Source organism: Scyliorhinus canicula, chromosome 2, assembly GCF_902713615.1.
Source record: "Scyliorhinus canicula chromosome 2, sScyCan1.1, whole genome shotgun sequence".
Taxonomy (NCBI): domain Eukaryota; kingdom Metazoa; phylum Chordata; class Chondrichthyes; order Carcharhiniformes; family Scyliorhinidae; genus Scyliorhinus; species Scyliorhinus canicula.
The window spans coordinates 241063201-241075647 of NC_052147.1; the positions used below are offsets into that span (position 1 = coordinate 241063201).

At 44.7% G+C, this 12447-nt stretch overlaps 1 protein-coding gene across 3 annotated transcripts in view; it reads right to left on the minus strand.

Moving 5' to 3' along the window:
- Positions 1 to 12447, minus strand: part of nckap5l (NCK-associated protein 5-like) — an 837372-nt gene that overhangs the window by 733337 nt on the left and 91588 nt on the right. The window contains exons 1-2 of one of the 3 annotated variants that reach the window (XM_038789862.1): positions 9900 to 9928; positions 4642 to 4699 (exon numbers count right to left, since the gene is read on the minus strand). The exons of the other annotated variants lie outside the window; for them this stretch is intronic. The gene's annotated coding sequence lies outside the window, so the exon portion shown is untranslated. Of the gene's footprint in view, positions 1 to 4641; positions 4700 to 9899; positions 9929 to 12447 lie in introns of those variants that run through there. 3 annotated transcript variants of the gene reach the window in all.

A 12447-nucleotide genomic window follows, 5' to 3' on the forward strand; every position in this document is an offset into this window, starting at 1 on the left:
TATGTTTTAGAGGTTGTTTTGTTGAAGAAACAAATGTTTTAAGAACTATTTAACCCTGTATACTTGCTTTGTAAATGTGCATTGACAATGTAAAACTGAATTTGTCATCCATTCACATAAATCAATTGAAATATTTAATATGATGTGGAAGGAATTGGTTGTATTCATAATGTACAAGGCAGTACTTGAGCAACTTGTTTTCAAATAAGCTCAAATATCTCATTAAGTTGCTTCAGCAAGTCATTACTGATTATTGTGCATTGCACTTTGCTGATAAATGTATGCATATATAAATGTTTCTATTCAATTCTAGGTTCCTGAAATGAAAGGAAGAAACATTTGAGCTTTTATTTTGTTCTGACTGCCCTGATAGATTTTTTTTTACATACAGACAAAATTATACATATCATTGTAAATATTAATCAACTTATGCTTAACTAGAAAACATTTTTCTACATGTGAATCAAAATAACCATTGCATGTACCACATTTTAGAAAGTGGAATGAAATTAATGTGTTTTAACCCTCTGCACAAGGAACATTACTTTGAAAAATCCAACAATCTTTAGCTGCTTCATCAACGACCTTCCCTCCATCATAAGGTCAGGAGTGAAGGTAAATCACCAATGAACCCACACTGTTCAAATCCATTTACAACTCGTCTGATAGCAATGCTAGCCTGCAGCAGATACCTGGACAAAACCCAGGATTGGTTTGACAGGAAGCAGGTTACACTCCTGTTGCAATAACTCCAGGCTAATGACCATCTCAAACAAGCAAAATCCTAGCCATCTCCCCTGACCTTCAACCACATCACTGTCATAGCCTTGCAGCATTAATGTTTTTATGGTCACCATTAGCCAGAAGCTTAACTAGACTAACTATTTCAACACTGAGATTAGAAGAGCACGGCAAAGTAACACTGAACAAACTTGACATCACCCAAGAGAAAGCAGTATACTTTGTCAGTACGCCTGCAACAAGACTCAATACCCATTCCCTTTAATCAAGGGCACGCAGTGGCTGCACTATGCATGATTTACTGAATGCACTGCAACAATTTACCAAGGTTAACTCAACAGACCCCTTCTTTCAGACCTCTACCATTGAGATGAATAAAAGCAACAATGTTGTGGGAACACCATCACCTCCAAGTTCCTGACTTAGTCATTTATCGTAGGTCCCTTCATCGTTGCTGGGTTAACATCCTGCAATTCTCTACCAAACATCATTGTGAGAACACCATCATTAAAAGGCTTACAATAGTTCAAGGAGAAAGTCCACTGATAACATCTCAAAGCAAATATGAACCACCCACATCCTGAAAACAAATATATAAAAAGGTGCACTAAAAGACATAATTCAACTCTGCTTAAAGCGAGGAAAAAGGGAAAAAAGACCATTTGATGACAAAAAATACTGACCAGAATGTACTTGAGCGAAAAAGAACAAGTCTCAATTAATGAACCAGTTCCAATTTTTCACACAGTAAATGATGAATTCTTGTACTCCTGCAGTCTGTTTACAACATTAGCACTGCATCAGCAAATTCCTATTTTCACTCACTAGGAGAACTCAGTCACCCGCTGGTGAAGGAAAAGCAATTAGTGCTTTCGGTGTACATCTTTGAGACCATTTGACCTGATTGCATCACTTTGTAAGTAAATGTCAACCTGTGCGGCAGCCATTAATGACTGATCCAGCTGGGTTAACACGAGACACCACAACAGGTCCCCATTAAAGTTCCGGTGGAATTCTCTTAAACCACTTTATCCAGTTTATGCTTTAAGCAATGTACTTGTTACGAGCCAAGTGCAGTCATTTTCATTGTGCCTTTTCTTTAAAATAAATCTGAATAGAATTGGGCCATTATATATGTGAACTATAACTGGTCGAGGTCACACAAGCTGAAGCAGTTTCAGGACCAAAAGGCTTGAACGAGCTAACAAGCAAACCATTCTTATTAAACTGGACAAGAATAATCATGAAAAGGAAGTACTAGAAATCTGAACAGAAATAGAAAATGATGGAATCAAAAAGCATCTTATGGAGAGGACTGATGAAAAGAGCAGAAATCTGACCTCTATCTCCAGCTTTGACCTGCTTTTCTCTCATTTCAGGACAGGCAGACTCCACTTTATTTAGCCAGCTTGTCTGGTTTTAACTTTAAACCTGATCTGCCAGCTTTTAAGTTCCTCTGTTGAACGCATCCTACTGACTAAAATTGTCACCAATTCTCTGTTTCTCCAATGTATTTAATATTGCTTTCCCTTCTTAGATGCAAAGATTTTGCCAATTAGCCAATAATTGTTTTCACCTGTGTAAATCCATTAAATCTGATTGCCATGCTTCACACAGCAGCAACAATACCCAAAGTCACGGTCATCAACAACATATTTTTATACTTGCAAAAGGGGAAAGAAATAACCTGCGTTAATAAAACCTTTCCCATGCTCAGAACACTGCACTTTACAGCCAATGAGTTGGTCTTAATGTGTAATCAGTGCTCTTTTGTAAGCAAATACAGTAGCCAAATTGTGCATACTATAATACACCATGCATTATACTCTTTGAATTCTGTGCCACCTTCTTTAAAGGATTTTAAAACAGTTTTCCTTGTTGCAAAATGTGAATGTAACTTTATGCAGTCATTCCAAAACCAGCTACCTTTATTTGGGCCCAGTAAATAAAAATTATTAGCCATATAAAATTCCTGAAGATATCTCAGAAGTGTTTGACTTTTATCGGGTGTGCTAAAGCCTACTTCAATTATGCTTCTACATATCTCTGAGCATCAAATTAATTGGAATTTCACTTTTTATAAGCGTTTTCCCAAAGATCAGGTGACCCAGGTTATAGCTTGAAAGGTTAGATAATAACTCACTTGCCAAATCCACAAAATCCACATGAAGAATTATAAAATAAAGCATAAAATACTGCACAAATACATTATGGTGAGTTCAACTGTGAGATTTAGCAATATTGCTCATACCTGAGGCAACCAGCAAAATATCTAGTCAAGGCGAACTAAAACCTTTGGCAGAGGGTAACAGGGAATGAACAATGTCAAAGTGCCAGCATGTGACAATCATATTGACTTCAGATCAAATTATCTTTCTTCACAGCCTTTTGCTTTCTGGAGGTGGACCTCCATTCAACACTTTACATTTGGGAGCAAAGAGGGGTAGAATGATACTTTTGTAATGTTTAAAAAGTACCTGGATGAGTACTTGGCACGCCATGACATTCAAGGCCATGGGCTAAATGCTGGCAAGTGGGCAGGTCAGGGCCTTTCATGCACCGGTACAGAATTGATGGGCCAGCACCAGTACAGAATCAATGGGCCGAAGGGCCTCTTCTGCACTGTAGTATTCTGTGACTTTGCGATTTACTTAGGCTCAAGGGTTATATCCCTTTGCTCATTTGCAATCTGTAGGGTTTCTCTCCTGAATATCTTTAACATTGTGAATTGTTTGGCACCATTGAATGCCCAGTTAGAAAATGCTTCATGCAGTTTGCCACTGACTCATAGAATCATAGAATCATAGAATGTATAGTGCAGAAGGAGGCCATTCAGCCCATCGAGTCTGCACCGGCTCTTGGAAAGAGCACCCTACCCAAGGTCAACAACTCCACCCTATCCCCATAACCCAGTAACCCCACCCAACACTAAGGGCAATTTTGGACTCTAGGGGCAATTTATCATGGCCAATCCACCTAACCTGCACATCTTTGGACTGTGGGAGGAAACCGGAGCACCCGGAGGAAACCCACGCACACACAGGGAGGATGTGCAGACTCCGCACAGACAGTGACCCAAACCGGAATCAAACCTGGGACCCTGGAGCTGTGAAGCGATTGTGCTATCCACAATGCTACCGTGCTGCCTTATACAACTCATCTGTTTTCAGGTTACATTCCTGCTCAATGCTAGCCTAATGTTTCTCAACTGTAAGCTGACTTGTAACAGGATTCAGTGTCCCTAGATTTACTGAGGGAAAAATTGGCAAGATCTTCCTTATTATTGTCCACATGCCTCTGAGTCATCCCTTTATTGTCCCCATGCCTCTGAGTCATCCCTGGATGTAAAATAAGGGCAGGATCAGCTTTGGCAGTAATTCATCCCATAGTTATAAATTCTTAGAGGGCTCCATCTGTGGATGCATATATATTGGCCAACAGCCAGACCACTGATATGCGTGGAACCAAGCGACCAGATCAGTCATAACCTCCATCAGGATAAAATTGGAGTGGGGCAGAGAATTGAAACAAAAATTAGGTGTTTTGCTATTATTTTTACAAGTGGCAACTCTCTGTTTATTTCACCGTTTCTTTTGCACCAAACAGTATGGTTTACTTTATAATTTATTTAAAAAGCAGAAGTTGAAGTTTACCGAAAGCCAAACCTATCTATTACAATACTTGTGTTATGTTTTACAATGCGTTGAATATTTGATTCAGAAGAGAATTACAAATTGCTGTAGGGCACATTGTCCTCTCGACAAGATCTATTCACCTATTTCTCTCATTTCCATGAATAAGCTTTCAATCCTGTGACCTGGAATGTTATTTTAAATGCACAACATTTGGTAATCTCAGAACTGCCTGAATTAATGCATGTGGAGATCAAGGTTCACTAACCTCATGTGGTCTACTTGCAGTCGAGAGAAAACTTTGCCCAACAGAAATTTGTAGTTTTCTGTTAAATCAAAGATTCAATACAAGGTATCAGATTTGCAAGATTCAAAATATTACATGGCACTCAGCTACCTAAAACACATCAGAAACCCAAAATATTTAATGATGATATTGTTGCATTACTCAGAGCAACTCTGGACTCTGCCAGGGTCACTCAGCTCCTGACCTCAATCACATCCTTGGTTGAAACATGGACAAAAGAGCTGAGCTCCAGAACTGAGTTGAGTGACTGCCCTTGCCATCAAGGCCATTTGACCAACTTGTGTGGCATAAATGTTACTTACCACTTGTCAGCCCATGGCATCAAGAAGCCCCAGCAAAACAGGAGTCAGCGGGAATCAGGGGGATTACTCTGCTGGCTGGAGTCACACCTGGCACAAAGGAAGATGGTTGTGGTTATTGGAGGTCAAGCATCTCAGTTCCAGGACATTACTGCAGGAGCTCCTCAGGGTCGTGTCCTAGGCCTAACCATCTACGTCTGCTTCATCAATGACCATCCTTCCATCATAAGCGGCACGGTGGCACAGTGGTTAGCACTGCTGCGTCACAGCGCCAGGGACCTGGATTCAATTCCGACCTCGGGTGACTGTCTGTGTGAAGTTTGCACATTCTCCCTGTGTCTGTGTGGGTTTCCTCCGGGTGCTCCGGTTCCCTCCCACAGTCCAAAGATGTGCAAGTTAGGTGGATTAGATGTGCTAAATTGTCCCTTGGGATAAGGTGGGGGATGGGGCCTAGGTTGGGGTGCTCTTTCAGAGGGTTGGTGCAGACTCGATGGGCTGAATAGACTCTTTCTGTACTGTGGGGATTCTATTCTATGCATAAGGTCAGAAGCGGAATGTTCGCTGATGATTGCATGTTGTTCAGCACCATTCATGACTCTTCAGATATTAAAGTGGCCTGTGCCACTGTGGCCTGTCCAAATGAAGCAAGACCTGCACAATATCCAGCCTTGGGTTGACAAGCGGTAAGTAACGTTTATGCCGCACAAGTGCCAGGTAATGGCCATCTTCAACAAGAGAGAATCTAACTAACACTCCTTGACATTCAATGGCTTCACCATTGCTGAATCCCCCATTATCAAAGCCCTGGGGGACCCATTAAATAGAATTGAACTGGACGGTATAAATTCTGTGACGGCAATAGTAGGTCAGAGACTAACATTCCAGCAGAGAGCAACTCCTCTCCTGACACCCCAAAGCCAGTCCACCACCTACAAGGCACAAGTCATGTGTGAACATTCTGAACAACATTGCATAGGATGCATTTGTACTAATTTTTTCTTGGTGCAAATGATATTTCTGATGGCAAGGATCCATGCTGATAATAGCTGCCCACAGCCTTCAATACTCTGGTGATGTAATTGGCTTGAGATGGGACTTGCGACCTTCACTCAGGAGGGCTGTTAGCCAATCAGATTGGCTGATAGTTCTGTAGTTCCAGTCGCACCAGTGACAGCAGTGCCTGTCGGCCCTCAGATTCCAAGTACCAGGGTGCAGGGCCAGATGAGTGCAGGATATCTCTTGGTGGGAGGAGAAGTTGTGGGGTGCAAAGATGGGGCTGAGGAGTCTTGCTGGAGAGGCCAGAGGGGAGGGTGCACCCACATTGGGGGGGGGGGGGGGCACCTGATGTGGAAAGGGAGTCCTTGAGGGAGATGCCCCTCTCTTTCCTGCGATGACCTGCTGGGTTTCCTACTCTGCCCTGTACTCTTGTTACTAGCCCCAAAATTGAGATTGGTGAGGAAGATGCCTTTGTGCAGCCAATAATCGGTCACTTAAAACCTTTAAATGGGGTGAGGGCAAGTAGACCACCCTAGGCCTCGCCTGCTCCACTGCTGGAGAAGGACTCTGGTGGAATTTTATACCCTACCCCTTCCTGCAAACACACCAGTGAGGGCCGTAACATTCTGTCTCAGGTGACATTTTGGGACTATCCAAATAGAATACCAGCCAAGTGAACTGATCTACTCCCGTGAGTTTGATGGTGAAGGGAAAATACAAATTTGTGCTTATAACCTGTACTAATTTGTGTAAATGCAATTTTACTTACGTAAATTGGTTTTCCAACCATGAAACTGTTTCTGACAAGAGGGACAACAATTTAACTTACTACTTTGGAATATATTTGCAATATTGTACATATTTTACTATTTTTTCTCATCAAAAGCAGTGGTGTAATCAGACAAAGTCAGCATGGATTTATGAAAGGAAAATCATGCTTGACAAATGTAGCCACCTGGGTTGGCCACTTCCCGATCCCAAAATGGAGGCCCGCAAAGAACACAGGGAAAAATGGTCAGGCACAGGGAAACAAGCAGGTGCAAGGTTTCCTGTGTATTAAGACTTGCAAAAGCCCAGACAGAACTGAAACCAGCAACCATCTGCATATTAATGAGAAATCCCCAGGAACAATTGGAAACATTAAAATGATCGGGACCAAACCAGACTCCCCGGCGCCAGCGGGAGCCAGGACAAAGGAAGGCCAACGGACACATAGGAACCGCCTAGCGATCAGGGAACAGCTCCAGTATTGGAGAAATCGATTCAAGTGGTTGGGACTTGGTCCAATTGATTGGGACCAGGTCCGGGGTCTGCCCAAAAGGGCGCAAAACCCCTGGGGACTATAAAACAGAGTCCCCAAGTTCAATTCGTCCTTCTTGGCAGGGTCTCTCAGCAGCTCGAAACAACTCTTGACCGTGACTCTCAACAACGAGAGACCTGCCTAGCAGCTCAACCAACCAAGTAAGTCTCCAGTCAATGCACGCTACGAGATAGGCGCTCCTAGCTACTAGTCCAGACCAGCTTGAAGCCTGCAGACTCAGAATCGAACGAAAGGCCATTGTTCCCCTGACCTGGTGGGCCATTTCCAAAGCTAAGTATAGGCCTTTTAGTGTTAGAGATAGTCTAGTAAGTAGAGTTTTATGCATTAGTAGTGATTGACTGTGTATATAATAAATGTATTTTGATTTACTAACTGGTGTATTGAGTTATTGATCAGCACTTGACTTTGAACCTCGTGGTGGTATCATAAAGATACCTGGCGACTCTAGACCAAGGTGATTAAACAGAGTAAATTAAGTAAATGCACAATTAGCAACCCAAATCTACTAGAATTCTTTGAAGATGTAACCAGTAGAGTTGACCAGGGAGAACTGGTGGATGTGGTTTATTTAGACTTTCAGAAGGCTTTAGACAAGTTCTTACACAGCAGACTAATATGTAAAGTTAAAGTGCATGGGATTACGGGTAGTGTCTCGATATGGATAAAAAGCTGGTTCGCGGACAGGAAGCAAAAAGTTGGAATAAATGGGTCTTTTTCTGATGGAAGGCAGTGACTCGTTGGGTACCGCAGGGATCTGTGCTAGGACCCCAATTCACATTATATATTAATGATTTGGATGAGGGAATTAAATGTACTATCTCCAAATTTGCCTATGATAAAAAGTTGGGCGGGAGGGTGAGCTGTGAGGAGGATGCAGAGATGCTTCAGCAGGATTTGGACAGGCTGAGTGAGTGGGCACATGTATGGCAGATGCAGTATAGTGTGGATAAATGTGAGGTTATCTACTTCAGTAGCAAAAATAGGAAAGCAGGTTATTATTTGAATGGATGTAAATTCAGAGAGATGGATACTCAGCGAGACCTTGGTGACCTCGTGCATCAGCCACTGAAAGTAAGCACGCAGGTACAAGTAGTAAAGAAGGAAAATGGTATCTTGGTTTTCATAGCAAGAGGATTTGAGTATAGGAATAGAGATATTTTGCTGTGATTGTATAGGGCATTGGTGAGTCCACACTTGGGAGTATTTAGTGCAGTTTTGTTGTCGTAGGGGCTGGTTTTAGCACAGGGCTAAATCGCTGGCTTTGAAAGCAGACTAAAGCAGGCCAGCAGCACGGTTCAATTCCCGTACCAGCCTCCCCGAATAGGCGCCGGAATGTGGCGACGAGGGACTTTTCACAGTAATTTCATCGAAGCCTACTTGTGACAATAAGCAATTTTCATTTCATTTCCTAATCTTTTTTTGATATAAATTTAGTGTACCCAATTCATTTTTTCCAATGAAGGGGCAATTTAGCATAGCCAATCCAGCTACCTTGCACATCTTTGGGTTGTGGGGGCAAAACCCACGCAAACACGGGGAGAATGTGCAAACTCCACACAGACAGTGACCCAGAGCTGGGATCGAACCTGGGACCCCGGTGCCGTGAGACAACAGGGCTAACCCACTGCACCACCGTGCTGCCCCTTGGTGTCCTTATCGAAAGAAGGATGTTCTTGCGGTGGAGAGAAAGTTTACCAGGCTGATTCCTGGGATGGGGGACTGTCATTAGGATTATATTAATTGGAGTTTAGATGATAGAGAGGGATCGCACAGAAACTTATAAAATTCTAACAGGATTAGACAGGGTAGTTGTCTAGGCAGGTGGTCAGGAGTATTACCCTTTGCTGGTCCTACAATACTATTCACCTGGAAGAAATATCGCTGGGCCCAATACAGTGTAAATTCAGAAAGAATGTGCCCACTGGTGGGGAGTCCAGAACTAGGGGCCATAGTTTGAGGATAAGGGGTAAACCTTTTGGATTGAGGTGAGGAGAAATTTCTTCATATAGAGTGGTGAATCTATGGAATTCACTACCACAGAAAGTAGTTGAGGCCAAAAGATTGTGTAATTTCAAGAAGAAATTAAATATAGCTCTTGGGGCTGAAGGGATCAAGGGATACGGGGGAAGGTGGGATCAGGGTATTGAATTTGATGATCAGCCATGAATGGCAGAGCAGGCTCAAAGGGCCGAATGGCCTCATCTTGCTACTATATTCTATGTTTCTATGTTTCATCAGAATATGATTTGAATTTTATTTCCTTATGCACAGCTGAAATGTGAACTCTGCCCATTAATTGCTCACAAAAGTAATGAACAAAGAGTTTTCAGCAGATTTAATTCAGGTAGAATTCATCAGATAACACTTGAAAGCATAATGCTGGCCTGTTAAATCAGTCAACTTCCTAATACCTAGTATGCTTTATTACTTTACGAGCAACTCTGTAAGCATAAACACAGATACACAGTTGTAATTTCATTACTGTGAGATACTGAGCGCAATTTAGTGAGCTAAAGTTAAAGTCCACTGAAGGATGCATTTAGCGGGGTGTTTCTTGGCAGCTGCAATGTTGAGAAACATTCCATTATTTAATGGTACTTCACCTTTTATTTGGCCGTGGGGATATTCTCTCCTCCGGGGCTGCAGTTAGAGGGATTTCCTGCTCGCCGGCAGGAAAGGCTCCTCGCAGATCAGGGCGCATTTTGGAAGTCAGTCGTGATCTTCTCCCCGCCCTATTTAGCCCCCTCCCAAATCCTTTGACTCCCCCATCAGCACCCCCCCCCTCCCCCCACCCCACACACACCATGGGGAGGCCTCCAGTAAATCCCCTCATCCCTCCCTCTACCTGGCAAGGCCCCCGGGGCCCGACTCCGGGCAGTGCCAACCTGGCACCTGGGCACACTCGCACCGCCAGAGTGGCAACCCGGCAGTGTCAAGGTTCCCGTGTTTGCCAGGTGGAGTGTAAGGGTGCCATCCTGCCCTGTCCACGACCACCCGGAAGTCGCCAATTGCAGGTGCAGTTACGACTGATCCAGTTTGTGTGGAACAGTACTAAACGTCCTCCTGGGGAGGTCTCCCAGGTACAAGCGGTGAGTCCTGGGCGCAGGGTGAATCTGGCATCCGGATGGTTAAATGAGCCATAAGGCGCTGTGCGCCACGGGTTGAGTGACCCGTGAGGTTCTGCACCTGGCGTGGAATACTAGTCCACACAAACGTGGACCAGGAATGACAGCACTTGGAGGGGTGTTCTAGGCCATTAGAGACCCCTGGGTGGTCAGGGGAAGGGCACCCTGACTCACCCTCTGGCACTCACACCTTGGCACTGTCAGCCTGGCACCCTGGGAGTGCCACCTGGATACCCTGGCAGTCCCACCCTGTCACTGTCAGGGTGCCCTGATGGCACTGCCAGCCTGACAGGGGCACTGCAAGTGTGCCAGGCTGGCAGTTCCAGAGGGTCCGGTGAGGGATTGGGCCCAAGAGGGCTTTACCAAGTAGAGGGGGGTGAGCGGGAGCGTCCCTGGGCCTCCCCAATGTTAGGGGGTGAGGTGGAGGGTCGAAAACAGGGGGGGGGGCTGTCTGAATGATGGGCCCGCCAGCAGGAAAGTGCAGCCTCGGTGCAGAGAATCTCCCCTCCAGGCACAACAAGGCTGACAGATCATGCCCTCTCATTGACCCGTAACTTCCTGGTTGCCCTGAATTGCATTTAGCAGGTATTAAAATGATGCATTGGGGAATCCCTTTCAGAAGTTCCAGCATAAGAGTTTACCTGGCAATTGTCCAGAAGTGCTAGCTTTCCCTGGAATATTGTGCTGCACTGGAACCATCCAACAGAAGCGTTTTAAATGTGATTCAACTGAGCCAAGAATTTACGGAGAAGTTTCCCAGACTGGGAGCTGGGAGGTCTCCCAGTTAAAGAGAAAGACCCAAGGAAGAACTACCAGGAGTAGAAGACCACTGTAGATCCCATCAGGAAAGAGAGCATGAAATAGGCTCCAAGTAGTAAAAGGATTATTACTGGCAGACTTTACGAAAAGAGGGATCAGGAGAAGTTGTGAAGATTAAAGAAAGCTGCAGTGGGATTGGTGATCCCGTGCCATGGGATGATGGGACAAAGGTCCCTTTGGAGCATTAATGTCATGCTTGGAGCAGCCAAAGACTGAAGTAGTGCTTGTGAGTTGGTGCTGGAGTGCAGATTCGGGTATCGAGGAGAATGGAATCTTGGGAGACAAGATTGAAACCATGTGAGGTGAGCCATTGATGAGGCAGTCCGAGTCAGAGTGGCTTCGGGAGAGAATTTCAAGGCTAGGTTTTCAAAGGTAAACACTGGGATCCCTCATGAGAGAGACAGAGGGTGGAATTTTCTCACTTTTCAGCAGAATGGCATGGTGGGTGGGAAAACGCGGTGGGAGCAGCTGGCCACAAGGACGGCTTCCTTCCCTGTATTTTCAGCCACTTAGTCGAAATAAGTTAAGGGGCGGACCCCACATTGGCACTGGTGGGACAGGCTCTGATTGATTGATAAAAATAGAAAGCCTCCCAATGCAATCTCCCTCCCCCCCACAAAACTAGACCACCCCACCACTGAACACACCCCCTAGCACTGCCCCCATGGAACACTCCACCCACCACCATGGAACACCCTCCACAGACTTAGAACATGTGCCATTGAAAGTCCACGCACGCAACAAACCCCCCCCCCCCCCCCACAGAACACCCCCCCAGCAATGCCCCTGGCACTGCCAGGGCACTGCCTGAGCATGACCCTCTTCCCCTGGGGGCCATACTCATTTGTGTGCCTCTGATAGGTTCTGCTTGGTGCATGTCATAGGGGACCCATTGTGATTGGACAATTGAATGAGGGGGGTGAAACTATCAGGCTTCAAAGCCTACAAATTACATATAAATATATTCTAATGGGGATCCCAATGTTCTACTATTATTGGCGGGGACAATTGTAACGGAAGTGCAAGCGTAAGACCAATTTGCGACTCTGCCACAGCCGCCGATCCTGCCCTCCCCCTGAAAATGGCAGCGCAAATTCTCCCACAAATTTTCAGCAGTTTGATTAACTCACAGTTTTTACCAATGCCAGAGTGGGATGGTGAGAAATCCATGGGATCTGTCTTGGTCACATTTGCTATTTAATGGTAA